Below are 15,548 nucleotides of genomic sequence, written 5' to 3'. Positions count from 1 at the left end.
ACAGGTAGCCACATCCTAACAAGTGTACTTGGCAGGTGCCAACTAGTAGCTACAGAGTAACCTACCGAAATGTAAAAAAAGAAAGAAGAAGATATGCTACATTGTAACCGAAAGATTACAATTTGGACAGCGTTTGCATGCAACGTGTCTAACCTAAATGTTCGTTATTTTCCGCTCACTTTCGGGATCACTTCGGTTAACTCCGTCAGCCATTCGGCTTGTTCCGCTTTTCATTCGGTTGTTCTCGATTGTGCCGCTGACGATTTGATTTTCCTCCCTCTCGTACTCTGTTGTTGTTCTCGGTGACGCGACGGAGGTGTAGCCTGACGCGGTCTCTTACGTGTCGGCCTGAATAAAAGTGGAGCTCCGAGGGCCCGGGAGTGACGGAGGGAGTCTGTATCGGTAAGAGAAGACTAGTGTCCGGGAGGAAGAGAGACAAGGCGTGTCCCAAATAACATATAACCTGTCCGGGTTCGGCCCGGAGGGACAAAGAGATCATGGCGGCGGGCTTGTTACAGGCAGTCATGCAGACATGGAGGGAGGGGAGGCTGCTGCGGCGGGGAGTAGCCTGGAAAAAAACAGGGATTGAGGAGTAGGCTAGCCCGCCGGCAGGATCGAGTGGAACGTTGCTTGTTTGGACTGCATATTATGTGATGCGATTTTCCAAGCAAATTCGCCCTGTCATGAAATCATAGTCTGTCTGTCCCTATAAAGATTGAAGGCTAATTTGCGCGTATTTGGTCTTGCCCAGCAGCCTAGCCTGTAGAATAGCAATGCAAAGGTAGCTGTCTAGATTGCATGTAGCCTACAAAATGTAGGGGTTAAACCAAACTCGACTGCTATATAATGTTTGTTACGAAAAATCTGGGTATTCTTGAACTTCAATTCTTAAAGTGCAAGATTATGTATCGGCTCCATAATATGAAATTATGACATTTTTGTATTTTGTTTTTGTCCTCTATAGTTAAATCAACTATTTTGGGGGGAGGAGCGTTGTTGCTTGCCTTGTCTAAAATAAATTAACCTAGATACGAGCCCAGATTTGGATGTGGTTTATGTGTCTAAATGCCTGGGTCGCTACAATATGTCCCTACAATAATATGGCCCGTCATACTAGTCTATTTGTTTCTAGTCGTTTTTTGTTTGCCAAAACAATGTTAAAGCAAGTGTAGCCTAGTCGAAACCTCAAACACAGGCCACTGTTGTTTTTTTGCAGGCCCATTTTGGGATATTTACTTATTATACAGAATTATATTGTTTCATATTGCTCCCAAAAGTTGACCTAAATGATATTGACCTAAATGTAAAACCAATGGTAACCTATGCATGTATTGTATGCCACACAGAGGCGTCGGTCCCACTCTCCATGTGGCTCTCTGCCTTGTCACTGAGTTTAGCCTATTTTCTTATCTACTGATTGGTAGTGATGTGCAGTTCGTGGACTGTTCGTTCTTTATGAACGACTTTTTCCTGACTCGAGAGATATGCTTCGTTTTTCAGAGTGACTCGTTCGTTTTAGTCGTTCGTTTGACCTGCTGGCCGCAATGAATTGAACAGCACAGTTACGCGCTCCTCCGGCTCAGTCAGTTATGTATATAAACCCAGGATTGCTGATGCTATGTGTTGGCCATTGAGAGGCCAAGCATGGGTAGCTGCAGTCCAATATGGCGGCCGGAGTGGGTGTATGGAAAACAAATCATCTAATTGGGCAGATTTGTTGCCACTCCTGACCGTTTTGCATGGCTGATTGGGCTGCGACGAGACGATAGGCAGGCGGCCAGTGCTGTATCGACGTGCCTGCTTACTTGAAGTGATTCCTGTAGCCTTCAAAAAAAAAATATATATGCAAGTAGTTATTAAGGGACAAATTCTTATTTTCAATGACAGCCAAACCCGAACGACGCTGGGCCAATTGTGTGCCACCCTATGGTTGTGATACAGCCTGGATTCGAACCAAGGTCTGTAGTGACGCCTCTACCATTGACCGCTGCGCCACTCGGGAGCCAAGCCTGCTGGGTATCAAGGTTGTCTTGCCTGTTGCTAACTTGGCCATATTTTTTTCTCTCACGTGATTTTACTTCAAGCAGGATAGCAGCCTACACAATAAATAATTAATACTGATAACCGTGTAGATGTCACGTTGATACATAGTCTACTATCAATGGAAAGGCCATGAGGCGGCAGGTAGCCTAGTGGTTTGAGTGTTGGGCCAGCAACCCTAAGGTTGCTAGATCAAATCCACGAGCTGACAAGGTAAAAATGTGTCGTTCTGATAGGAAGGGGCAGTATATCGTATTTTATTATATACCAGTATTTATGCAGGGACCGATTTGGGTATTTACTTTACCTTCTATACCGGTGTTTGAATGTTTGCTTTGTTAAATGTGAGACGCCATGTCCATTTTTATAGTTTACTTCGCAACTTGAGTCATCTCTCTTTCTCTCTGCGCCACTTTCAACACAGACCTAGCCACGCCCCCTGTCACTCAAGGAGCGCATTTGATGTTCCTCAACCTAAGACGAGACTCTAGAGTTCAGTCTGCATGGTAGTGATGGGCATTCCGGCTCGTTCGGCTCAGCTCACCCAAAAGAGCCGGCTCTTTGGGTCCCAAACGGCCCTTTAGAAAAAATGTTTTGTATTTCTTCAAGTAAAAACAGTTTGCGATAGTTTGACTATGATTGGTGTTAAAATAATTATAATGAAATTATTAAATTAAATCATACTCTACCTTAACCACAATGTATTTAGTTAGACATGCATTGGTTTGTTATGAAAAATAATGCTATTAAACATTTGCATTTAAAGTATAACTTTATAATGTATATAAAAAAGTGCATATCTAACCATTCAAAACGAATACAATCTGAACAACATGATAATAGAATATTGCATCATATCAAATAAAACATAAATAATGTGCAGAACTGCAGCATCCCAGTGAAAATATGAAACTGGTCCCTCTTCTCTCTTCTTTACTGCCATGTTATAATCAGCATCCCAGTGAAAACATGAAACTGGTCCCTCTTCTCTCTCTTCTTTACTGCCATGTTATAATCAGCATCCCAGTGAAAACATGAAACTGGTCCCTCTTCTCTCTCTTCTTTACTGCCATGTTATAATCAGCATCCCAGTGAAAACATGAAACTGGTCCCTCTTCTCTCTTCTTTACTGCCATGTTATAATCAGCATCCCAGTGAAAACATGAAACTGGTCCCTCTTCTCTCTCTTCTTTACTGCCATGTTATAATCAGCATCCCAGTGAAAACATGAAACTGGTCCCTCTTCTCTCTCTTCTTTACTGCCATGTTATAATCAGCATCCCAGTGAAAACATGAAACTGGTCCCTCTTCTCTCTCTTCTTTACTGCCATGTTATAATCAGCATCCCAGTGAAAACATTAAACTGGTCCCTCTTCTCTCTCTTCTTTACTGCCATGTTATAATCAGCATCCCAGTGAAAACATGAAACTGGTCCCTCTTCTCTCTCTTCTTTACTGCCATGTTATAATCAGCATCCCAGTGAACATGAAACTGGTCCCTCTTCTCTCTCTTCTTTACTGCCATGTTATAATCAGCATCCCAGTGAAAACATGAAACTGGTCCCTCTTCTCTCTCTTCTTTACTGCCATGTTATAATCAGCATCCCAGTGAAAACATGAAACTAGTCCCTCTTCTCTCTCTTCTTTACTGCCATGTTATAATCAGCATCCCAGTGAAAACATTAAACTGGTCCCTCTTCTCTCTTCTTTACTGCCATGTTATAAACAGCATCCCAGTGAAAACTGGTCCCTCTTCTCTCTCTTCTTTACTGCCATGTTATAAACAGCATCCCAGTGAAAACTGGTCCCTCTTCTCTCTCTTCTTTACTGCCATGTTATAAACAGCAGCACACAGCAATGCAGACCAGATTGAGCTTTTATGAGAGATTCACTTTCGAGGGGCTGATGCGGTTTCTTCTCTCAGTAGTTATTTGTCCCGTTTTCGAGAAGACCCTCTCAGAGGGAACGGATGTGGCCACTATGCAGAGTCTCCCTGTCATGACTTTAGTAATCCATGGGTAGACAGAGGCCTTGTTCTTTCACCAGCTCAGAGGGTCTGCAGATCTTTGGAGGAGGGGCTCCTCCAAATAAGATCGCACCTCCATTATGGCATCTACTGAGGGATTCCTTCGTGCTGCATCCCCAGTTGCTCTCTTGTCAAACAGCAGACGTTTGTGGCACTACTGCTGGTGCTTCTGCTCCATCTGATCCCTCTTCTTCCTGTTGCCCTGGTGCCTGAGCCAGCTGTCTGCTGGGGCTGTCCCTCCCTGCTGCTGAGGTTATTCTTTGAAGAGCCTCATCAATCGCTCTGGCATCACTGAAGGCTAGCTTCTTAAAGCTGGGGTCAAGTGCAGTGGTTTCTGATAGCACGTGATTATATTCCATTCTGTGTGAACTTTCTGTCCATTGATGAACATAGGGTGTCCATCAACTCTATGTCACACGTGGTTGCATTTGCTTCTCTCTGGCAGCTGGCTGTGATTCGCTGCAGACCCTGACACAGGAGTATCATTTTTGAAGCTGTCACATAGCTGAAAAGAGAGAACAGTAACTTATTAGTTCAGGTTCATGTTTTGTCTACTGATACTACATTCTCATCTACTGCTCATATACAGTGCCTTGCGAAAGTATTCGGCCCCCTTGAACTTTGCGACCTTTTGCCACATTTCAGGCTTCAAACATAAAGATATAAAACTGTATTTTTTTGTAAAGAATCAACAACAAGTGGGACACAATCATGAAGTGGAACGACATCTATTGGATATTTCAAACTTTTTTAACAAATCAAAAACTGAAAAATTGGGCGTGCAAAATTATTCAGCCCCCTTAAGTTAATACTTTGTAGCGCCACCTTTTGCTGCGATTACAGCTGTAAGTCGCTTGGGGTATGTCTCTATCAGTTTTGCACATCGAGAGACTGACATTTTTTCCCATTCCTCCTTGCAAAACAGCTCGAGCTCAGTGAGGTTGGATGGAGAGCATTTGTGATTTGTGTAAAGAATCAACAACCATTTTGCACGCCCAATTTTTCAGTTTTTGATTTGTTAAAAAAGTTTGAAATATCCAATAAATGTCGTTCCACTTCATGATTGTGTCCCACTTGTTGTTGATTCTTCACAAAAAAAATACAGTTTTATATCTTCACGTTTGAAGCCTGAAATGTGGCAAAAGGTCGCAAAGTTCAAGGGGGCCGAATACTTTCGCAAGGCACTGTATTTTATTTATTTTTTTGTTCTTTAAATTAGTTAATTCTATGAATTTAAATCTTTTGATTATTCATATCTTAATTTTGTAATAATTTAATAAATAGATTAGGCTCTTCTGATATGCGAGCCGGCTCTCAACGTTCACCTTCAAGAGCCGGCTCTTAGAGGCGACTTGTTCTTGAACAACCCATCATGGTCAATGCAGCACATGCAACAGTGTTGATGACAGCAATGCTGTTTTCTCTTTGCTTCTTAATATAAATCAACTAGCGTTCTATAGTGACACTATTAGTTTGTGTTTCTTACATCAGCAAACAGCTAGTTTGTCTTTTCTTAGCACGTTGCCCTAAATCTTGTGAGACGCTAATTGTTTGCTGCTAATGGTAATAGCTAGCCAGCTAATAAATGTACTGAGTAAGAGCAAACGTAGCTAGCTAATACAGCATGATAATGCCAATGATGGTGTAGACCTAATCAGTATGTTGTTTGTGCAACAGTATCTTCTAAATCGAAGAGGAATATGCAAAGCAAGAATAGGTTAGCTACATGAAGTAGCTAAGAGAACATGCAATGTCGCCAAAGCTTATAGGGTCCCCTAGGAAACACTTATCAACACTTTAGTTCCTACCCTGTCACAGTAACTTCCCTGGCATTTTAATTCGTTGTCATCTCAAACAACACTGTATTCAAAGTGCCCACTATTATATTCTAAATATAGAATTAGAATAGTCATTCTATTTCCATGATTCCAACAGTTTTGCTCTAATTCGCAAGTCAAATCGCAATTGCAACATTTGGTTAAAATGAAGTCCTAGATGATTTGCCCATATCGTGCAGCCCGACGTGGCAGTGTGGAAATGATCTCAAATGAGCAGTGGTGTAAAGTACTTAAGTAAAAATACTTTCAAGTTCTAACATCATTTTATTTTTTGGTATCTGTGCTTTACTTTACTATTTTTTATTTTTGACAACTTTTACTTTTACTTACCTACATTCCTAAAGAAAATAGTGTACTTTTTACTCCATACATTTTCCCTGACACATAAAAGTATTCCGTTACATTTTGAATGCTTAGAAGGACAGGACAATTCACGCACTTGTCAAGAGGACATCCCTGGTCATCCCTACTGCCTCTGATCTGACGGACTCACTAAACACAAATGCTTTGTTTGTAAATTATGTCTGAGTGTTGGAGAATGCCTCTGGCTATCCTTAAATAAAAAACAAGAAAATTGTGGCCATCTGGTTAGCTTAATGTAAGGAATTTGAAATTATTTATTATTTTACTTTTGATACTTAAGTTCATTTAAAAACAAAACCTTTTGAACTTTTACTCAAATAGGATTTTACTGGATGACTTTCACTTGAGTCATTTTCTATTAAGGTATCTTTACTTTTACTCATGTATGTCAATTGGATATTTTTTCCACCACTGCAATTGAGTGCAGGAAATGAAGAAATTATAAAGGTATTGAATTGAACAGTATAAAACCATCAGAATGGAGAAAGCCCCATTGAAATCACTTAGAATGTATGTGTTGCCACCCTAGGATCACTCACTACTCATAAAGCACCCTGGGATCACTCACTACTCATAAAGCACCCTGGGATCACTCACTACTCATAAAGCACCCTAGGATCACGCACTACTCATAAAGCACCCTGGGATCACTCACTACTCATAAAGCACCCTAGGATCACTCACTACTCATAAAGCACCCTAGGATCACTCACTACTCATAAAGCACCCTGGGATCACTCACTACTCATAAAGCACCCTGGGATCACTCACTACTCATAAAGCACCCTGGGATCACTCACTACTCATAAAGCACCCTGGGATCACTCACTACTCATAAAGCACCCTGGGATCACTCACTACTCATAAAGCACCCTGGGATCACTCACTACTCATAAAGCACCCTGGGGTCACTCACTACTCATAAAGCACCCTGGGATCACTCACTACTCATAAAGCACCCTGGGATCACTCACTACTCATAAAGCACCCTGGGATCACTCACTACTCATAAAGCACCCTGGGGTCACTCACTACTCATAAAGCACCCTGGGATCACTCACTACTCATAAAGCACCCTGGGATCACTCACTACTCATAAAGCACCCTGGGATCACTCACTACTCATAAAGCACCCTGGGATCACTCACTACTCATAAAGCACCCTGGGATCACTCACTACTCATAAAGCACCCTGGGATCACTCACTACTCATAAAGCACCCTGGGATCACTCACTACTCATAAAGCACCCTAGGATCACTCACTACTCATAAAGCACCCTGGGATCACTCACTACTCATAAAGCACCCTGGGATCACTCACTACTCATAAAGCACCCTAGGATCACTCACTACTCATAAAGCACCCTGGGATCACTCACTACTCATAAAGCACCCTGGGATCACTCACTACTCATAAAGCACCCTAGGATCACTCACTACTCATAAAGCACCCTGGGATCACTCACTACTCATAAAGCACCCTGGGATCACTCACTACTCATAAAGCACCCTGGGATCACTCACTACTCATAAAGCACCCTAGGATCACTCACTACTCATAAAGCACCCTGGGATAACTCACTACTCATAAAGCACCCTGGGATCACTCACTACTCATAAAGCACCCTGGGGTCACTCACTACTCATAAAGCACCCTGGGATCACTCACTACTCATAAAGCACCCTGGGATCACTCACTACTCATAAAGCACCCTGGGATCACTCACTACTCATAAAGCACCCTAGGATCACTCACTACTCATAAAGCACCCTGGGATCACTCACTACTCATAAAGCACCCTGGGATCACTCACTACTCATAAAGCACCCTAGGATCACTCACTACTCATAAAGCACCCTGGGATCACTCACTACTCATAAAGCACCCTGGGATCACTCACTACTCATAAAGCACCCTGGGATCACTCACTACTCATAAAGCACCCTGGGATCACTCACTACTCATAAAGCACCCTGGGATCACTCACTACTCATAAAGCACCCTGGGATCACTCACTACTCATAAAGCACCCTGGGATCACTCACTACTCATAAAGCACCCTAGGATCAATCACTACTCATAAAGCACCCTAGGATCACTCACTACTCATAAAGCACCCTGGGATCACTCACTACTCATAAAGCACCCTGGGATCACTCACTACTCATAAAGCACCCTGGGATCACTCACTACTCATAAAGCACCCTAGGATCACTCACTACTCATAAAGCACCCTGGGATCACTCACTACTCATAAAGCACCCTGGGATCACTCACTACTCATAAAGCACCCTGGGATCACTCACTACTCATAAAGCACCCTGGGATCACTCACTACTCATAAAGCACCCTGGGATCACTCACTACTCATAAAGCACCCTGGGATCACTCACTACTCATAAAGCACCCTAGGATCACTCACTACTCATAAAGCACCCTGGGATCACTCACTACTCATAAAGCACCCTGGGATCACTCACTACTCATAAAGCACCCTGGGATCACTCACTACTCATAAAGCACCCTGGGATCACTCACTACTCATAAAGCACCCTGGGATCACTCACTACTCATAAAGCACCCTAGGATCACTCACTACTCATAAAGCACCCTGGGATCACTCACTACTCATAAAGCACCCTGGGATCACTCACTACTCATAAAGCACCCTGGGATCACTCACTACTCATAAAGCACCCTAGGATCACTCACTACTCATAAAGCACCCTGGGATCACTCACTACTCATAAAGCACCCTGGGATCACTCACTACTCATAAAGCACCCTGGGATCACTCACTACTCATAAAGCACCCTGGGATCACTCACTACTCATAAAGCACCCTGGGATCACTCACTACTCATAAAGCACCCTGGGATCACTCACTACTCATAAAGCACCCTAGGATCACTCACTACTCATAAAGCACCCTGGGATCACTCACTACTCATAAAGCACCCTGGGATCACTCACTACTCATAAAGCACCCTGGGATCACTCACTACTCATAAAGCACCCTGGGATCACTCACTACTCATAAAGCACCCTGGGATCACTCACTACTCATAAAGCACCCTGGGATCACTCACTACTCATAAAGCACCCTAGGATCACTCACTACTCATAAAGCACCCTGGGATCACTCACTACTCATAAAGCACCCTAGGATCACTCACTACTCATAAAGCACCCTGGGATCACTCACTACTCATAAAGCACCCTGGGATCACTCACTACTCATAAAGCACCCTGGGATCACTCACTACTCATAAAGCACCCTGGGATCACTCACTACTCATAAATCACCCTAGGATCACTCACTACTCATAAAGCACCCTGGGGTCACTCACTACTCATAAAGCACCCTAGGATCACTCACTACTCATAAAGCACCCTGGGGTCACTCACTACTCATAAATCACCCTAGGATCACTCACTACTCATAAATCACCCTAGGATCACTCACTACTCATAAATCACCCTAGGATCACTCACTACTCATAAAGCACCCTAGGATCACTCACTACTCATAAAGCACCCTAGGATCACTCACTACTCATAAAGCACCCTAGGATCACTCACTACTCATAAATCACCCTAGGATCACTCACTACTCATAAAGCACCCTAGGATCACTCACTACTCATAAAGCAAATGTAGAAATGTATTATTCAAAAACCAAAAATACCATCAATTAAAAAATAAAAAAAATACTGTGATATAATATTTTGGCCATATCGCCCGGCCCTACGTTCTGCCCCTGAACAAGGCAGTTAACCCCACTGTTCCCCGGGAGGCCGTCGTTGTAAATAAGAATTTGTTCTTAACTGACTTGCCTAGTTAAATAATAAAAAAAATGAATGGCAACAACACCGGGGGGGGACAGGGCCCTTCTCTCCAACTTAACAAGCTGTCCAACAAGGCATGGGAAGTCTACCTAGTAGCCGATATCAGGGTGACAGTCACAGTAAGCACACTCGTACAACGCATTAAGCCCCAGTACACCCATCATCAATACTTTTAATGCAAAATAAACAATCGTCAGTTTTCTAACTGAAAATGTACCATTATTTGTGTAAAACTAGCAGTTATATTCGACTAAGACTCATCCTCTGACCTCAAAACAGAAGTCCAAACTTGTGCAGTATAATAGCTCAATGTACGGTAGTTACACAGCTCAATCAAAACCGTCTAAACTATAGCAGGGCGCTTTCAAAATACCCACTCGCCCATACTCCGGTCGCCATAATCCGGTCGCCCATACTCCGGTCGCCCATACTCCGGTCGCCCATACTCCGGTCGCCCATACTCCGGTCGCCCATACTCCGGTCGCCCATACTCCGGTCGCCATAATCCGGTCGCCATACTCCGGTCGCCATAATCCGGTCGCCCATACTCCGGTCGCCCATACTCCGGTCGCCATAATCCGGTCGCCCATACTCCGGTCGCCCATACTCCGGTCGCCATACTCCGGTCGCCCATACTCCGGTCGCCATACTCCGGTCGCCATAATCCGGTCGCCCATACTCCGGTCGCCCATACTCCGGTCGCCCATACTCCGGTCGCCATACTCCGGTCGCCCATACTCCGGTCGCCCATACTCCGGTCGCCCATACTCCGGTCGCCATATTGTGATGCCACTACCCCTGTTTGACCAATAAACCAGATATTTCACCAGAGTAAAACATTTGAAGCATACAGCTGCCGTTTCCACTCACTTCCAAATATGGCCAGCAGTGGGAGAAGATGGAGCGAGATGGATTTTGGCCGACATTCTGCTAATTTTCTTATTGATGAAACATTTGATCTCCATACAGTTTCCAAAACTAGAATGTGTAACAAAAAGAGTGGACTGCGTTTTGTAGACTTTACCCTTTGCCAAAGTTTCTGAAAATTGCGTTTAGAAGGAATGAAGGGTGAATTGAGTTATTGCACACGCACTTCACAGCTATAACGGAAATATACAAATAAATGATACAACCAATAGGATCTCACTAGCTTGTGTTTGGCCCCACCCACCTCCTTGCTTGTTCTGCCCAATATGATTAATTTCCTCCCATTGGAAACGACAGGCTCTGGTCTATCTTGGGTTAGTTATAAAAATCTTTACCTCTACCTCTTCACGGGTCAGCCATATTTGCACTTCTCCTAGATGGATTAGCTGACAATGTTGGGAAAACCATGTGCGCTCTTCAATAGGGCAGAAGTCTGTGAGTTGTTGTCATTCCGGATGGCCAGGTAGCTACCAACAATTACAAGGAACTGTCATGTGGGGAATCGTAAGTGACCAGTTTCATCTTGTTCTTGATAACATGTCTTGTTTAGAGGTGTTTTCACTGATTTCATGTTAATGCTAATATGGCTACAATTTGCTATAACAATCACAGCAGGTGCTCATTGTGCAAGTTTATTTATGTTTTCAATAAACATTGGATGCAAAATATAGTTTACATGTTGTCAACAATCTAAGCCGACCACAGTCTGTTTTGCCCCATAGTTGCGCACACCTCAGTTTTGTTGCTAAACAACCAACCCGTCTATAGGAATACATGGAATTCTACACTATTTCAGTTAAATGTTTTGAGGACAAAGTTACGGTGCATTCGTAAATGATTCAAACCCCTTCCCCTTTTCCACATTTTGTTACGTTACAGCCTTACTCTAAAATGGATTAAATATGTTTTTCTTCACCAATCTACACACAATACCCCATAATGACAAAGCAAAAACAGGTTTTTAGAAATGTTTGCAAAAAAATAGAAATACCTTATTTACATAAGTATTCAGACCGTTTGCTATGAAACTCAAAATTTAGCTCAGGTGCATCCTGCTTCCATTGATCATCCTTGTTTCTATAACTTGATTGGAGTCCACCTGTGGTAAATTCAAATGATTGGAAAGGCAACACCTGTCTATATAAGGTGCCACAGTGCATGTCAGAGCAAAAACCAAGCCATGAGGTTGAAGGAATTGTCCGGCCGGAAGCCACTCCTCAGTAAAAGGCATATGACAGCCGCTTGTAGTTTGCCAAAAGACTCTCAGACCATGAGAAACAACATTCTCTGGTCTGATGAAACCAAGATTGGAGGAAACCTGGTACCATCCCTACTGTGAAGCATGGTGTTGGCAGCATCATGCTGTGGGGATGTTTTTCAGTGGCAGGGGACTGGGAGACTAGTCAGGATTGGGGGAAAGATGAACGGAGCAAAGTACAGACACCGTCCAACAGGACAACGACCCTAAGCACACAGCCAAGACAACGCATGAGTGGCTTTGCGACAAGTGTCTGAATGTATTTGAGTGGCCCAGCCATGACTCGGACTTGAACTCGATCAAACATCTTTGGAGAGACCTGAAACTATCTGTGCAGCGACGCTCCCCATCCAACCCGACAGACCTTGAGAGAATCTGCAGAGAACAATCAGAGAAACTCCCCAAATACAGGTGTTCCAAGCAGTGGTGAGAAAAAGTATAAATCATTTTAAATTCCTTATATAAAGCACATGGCATCATTTTCTTTTTTTGATTTTTTTCTTTCCAGATAGCCAGGGACATGGTCCAACACCATCATTTACAAACAAAGCATGTGCTTAGTGAGTCCGCCAGATCAGAGGCAGTGGGGATGACCAGGGAGGTTCTCTGTCTAGTGAGTCCTCCAGATCAGAGGCAGTAGGGATGACCAGGGAGGTTCTCTATTTAGTGAGTCCTCCAGATCAGAGGCAGTAGGGATGACCAGGGAGGTTCTCTGTTTAGTGAGTCCTCCAGATCAGAGGCAGTAGGGATGACCAGGGAGGTTCTCTGTTTAGTGAGTCCTCCAGATCAGAGGCAGTAGGGATGACCAGGGAGGTTCTCTGTTTAGTGAGTCCTCCAGATCAGAGGCAGTAGGGATGACCAGGGAGGTTCTCTGTTTAGTGAGTCCTCCAGATCAGAGGCAGTAGGGATGACCAGGGAGGTTCTCTGTCTAGTGAGTCCTCCAGATCAGAGGCAGTAGGGATGACCAGGGAGGTTCTCTGTTTAGTGAGTCCTCCAGATCAGAGGCAGTAGGGATGACCAGGGAGGTTCTCTGTTTAGTGAGTCCTCCAGATCAGAGGCAGTAGGGATGACCAGGGAGGTTCTCTGTTTAGTGAGTCCTCCAGATCAGAGGCAGTAGGGATGACCAGGGAGGTTCTCTGTTTAGTGAGTCCTCCAGATCAGAGGCAGTAGGGATGACCAGGGAGGTTCTCTGTCTAGTGAGTCCTCCAGATCAGAGGCAGTAGGGATGACCAGGGAGGTTCTCTGTTTAGTGAGTCTTCCAGATCAGAGGCAGTAGGGATGACCAGGGAGGTTCTGTTTAGTGAGTCCTCCAGATCAGAGGAAGTGGGGATGACCAGGGAGGTTCTCTGTTTAGTGAGTCCTCCAGATCAGAGGAAGTGGGGATGACCAGGGAGGTTCTCTGTCTAGTGAGTCCTCCAGATCAGAGGCAGTAGGGATGACCAGGGAGGTTCTCTGTTTAGTGAGTCCTCCAGATCAGAGGCAGTAGGGATGACCAGGGAGGTTCTCTGTTTAATGAGTCCTCCAGATCAGAGGCAGTAGGGATGACCAGGGAGGTTCTCTGTTTAGTGAGTCCTCCAGATCAGAGGCAGTAGGGATGACCAGGGAGGTTCTCTGTTTAGTGAGTCCTCCAGATCAGAGGCAGTAGGGATGACCAGGGAGGTTCTCTGTTTAGTGAGTCCTCCAGATCAGAGGCAGTAGGGATGACCAGGGAGGTTCTCTGTTTAGTGAGTCCTCCAGATCAGAGGCAGTAGGGATGACCAGGGAGGTTCTCTGTCTAGTGAGTCCTCCAGATCAGAGGCAGTAGGGATGACCAGGGAGGTTCTCTGTTTAGTGAGTCCTCCAGATCAGAGGCAGTAGGGATGACCAGGGAGGTTCTCTGTTTAGTGAGTCCTCCAGATCAGAGGCAGTAGGAATGACCAGGGAGGTTCTCTGTTTAGTGAGTCCTCCAGATCAGAGGCAGTAGGGATGACCAGGGAGGTTCTCTGTCTAGTGAGTCCTCCAGATCAGAGGCAGTAGGGATGACCAGGGAGGTTCTCTGTTTAGTGAGTCCTCCAGATCAGAGGCAGTAGGGATGACCAGGGAGGTTCTCTGTTTAGTGAGTCCTCCAGATCAGAGGCAGTAGGGATGACCAGGGAGGTTCTCTGTTTAGTGAGTCCTCCAGATCAGAGGCAGTAGGGATGACCAGGGAGGTTCTCTGTTTAGTGAGTCCTCCAGATCAGAAGCAGTAGGGATGACCAGGGAGGTTCTCTGTTTAGTGAGTCCTCCAGATCAGAGGCAGTAGGGATGACCAGGGAGGTTCTCTGTTTAGTGAGTCCTCCAGATCAGAGGCAGTAGGGATGACCAGGGAGGTTCTCTGTCTAGTGAGTCCTCCAGATCAGAAGCAGTAGGGATGACCAGGGAGGTTCTCTGTTTAGTGAGTCCTCCAGATCAGAGGCAGTAGGGATGACCAGGGAGGTTCTCTGTTTAGTGAGTCCTCCAGATCAGAGGCAGTAGGGATGACCAGGGAGGTTCTCTGTCTAGTGAGTCCTCCAGATCAGAAGCGGTAGGGATGACCAGGGAGGTTCTCTGTTTAGTGAGTCCTCCAGATCAGAGGCAGTAGGGATGGCCAGGGAGGTTCTCTGTTTAGTGAGTCCTCCAGATCAGAGGCAGTAGGGATGACCAGGGAGGTTCTCTGTTTAGTGAGTCCTCCAGATCAGAGGCAGTAGGGATGACCAGGGAGGTTCTCTGTTTAATGAGTCCTCCAGATCAGAGGCAGTAGGGATGACCAGGGAGGTTCTCTGTTTAGTGAGTCCTCCAGATCAGAGGCAGTAGGGATGACCAGGGAGGTTCTCTGTTTAGTGAGTCCTCCAGATCAGAGGCAGTAGGGATGACCAGGGAGGTTCTCTGTTTAGTGAGTCTGCCAGATCAGAGGCAGTAGGGATGACCAGGGAGGTTCTCTGTTTAGTGAGTCCTCCAGATCAGAGGCAGTAGGGATGACCAGGGAGGTTCTCTGTCTAGTGAGTCCTCCAGATCAGAGGCAGTAGGGATGACCAGGGAGGTTCTCTGTTTAGTGAGTCCTCCAGATCAGAGGCAGTAGGGATGACCAGGGAGGTTCTCTGTTTAGTGAGTCCTCCAGATCAGAGGCAGTAGGGATGACCAGGGAGGTTCTCTGTTTAGTGAGTCCTCCAGATCAGAGGCAGTAGGGATGACCAGGGAGGTTATTTTGATAAGTGTGTGAATTAGACAATTATCCTGTCCTGCTAAGCAT

The 15,548-nt window shown here is 44.9% G+C and overlaps 1 protein-coding gene across 3 annotated transcripts in view; it reads left to right on the top strand.

Moving 5' to 3' along the window:
- Positions 1-253: 253 nt before the first annotated feature.
- The window catches only part of LOC110501854 (cyclic AMP-responsive element-binding protein 1), a 30,258-nt gene continuing 14,963 nt past the window's right edge, over positions 254-15,548 (top strand). For all 3 annotated transcript variants that reach the window (XM_021579704.2, XM_021579703.2, XM_021579702.2), the window contains exon 1: positions 254-402. The gene's annotated coding sequence lies outside the window, so the exon portion shown is untranslated. The remainder of the gene's footprint in view (positions 403-15,548) is intronic.

This window comes from Oncorhynchus mykiss, chromosome 22 (genome assembly GCF_013265735.2).
Source record: "Oncorhynchus mykiss isolate Arlee chromosome 22, USDA_OmykA_1.1, whole genome shotgun sequence".
NCBI classification, from domain to species: Eukaryota; Metazoa; Chordata; class Actinopteri; order Salmoniformes; family Salmonidae; genus Oncorhynchus; species Oncorhynchus mykiss.
The sequence above is the reverse complement of the archived record's forward strand: the minus strand, read 5'-3'. Positions and strand labels throughout refer to the sequence as shown.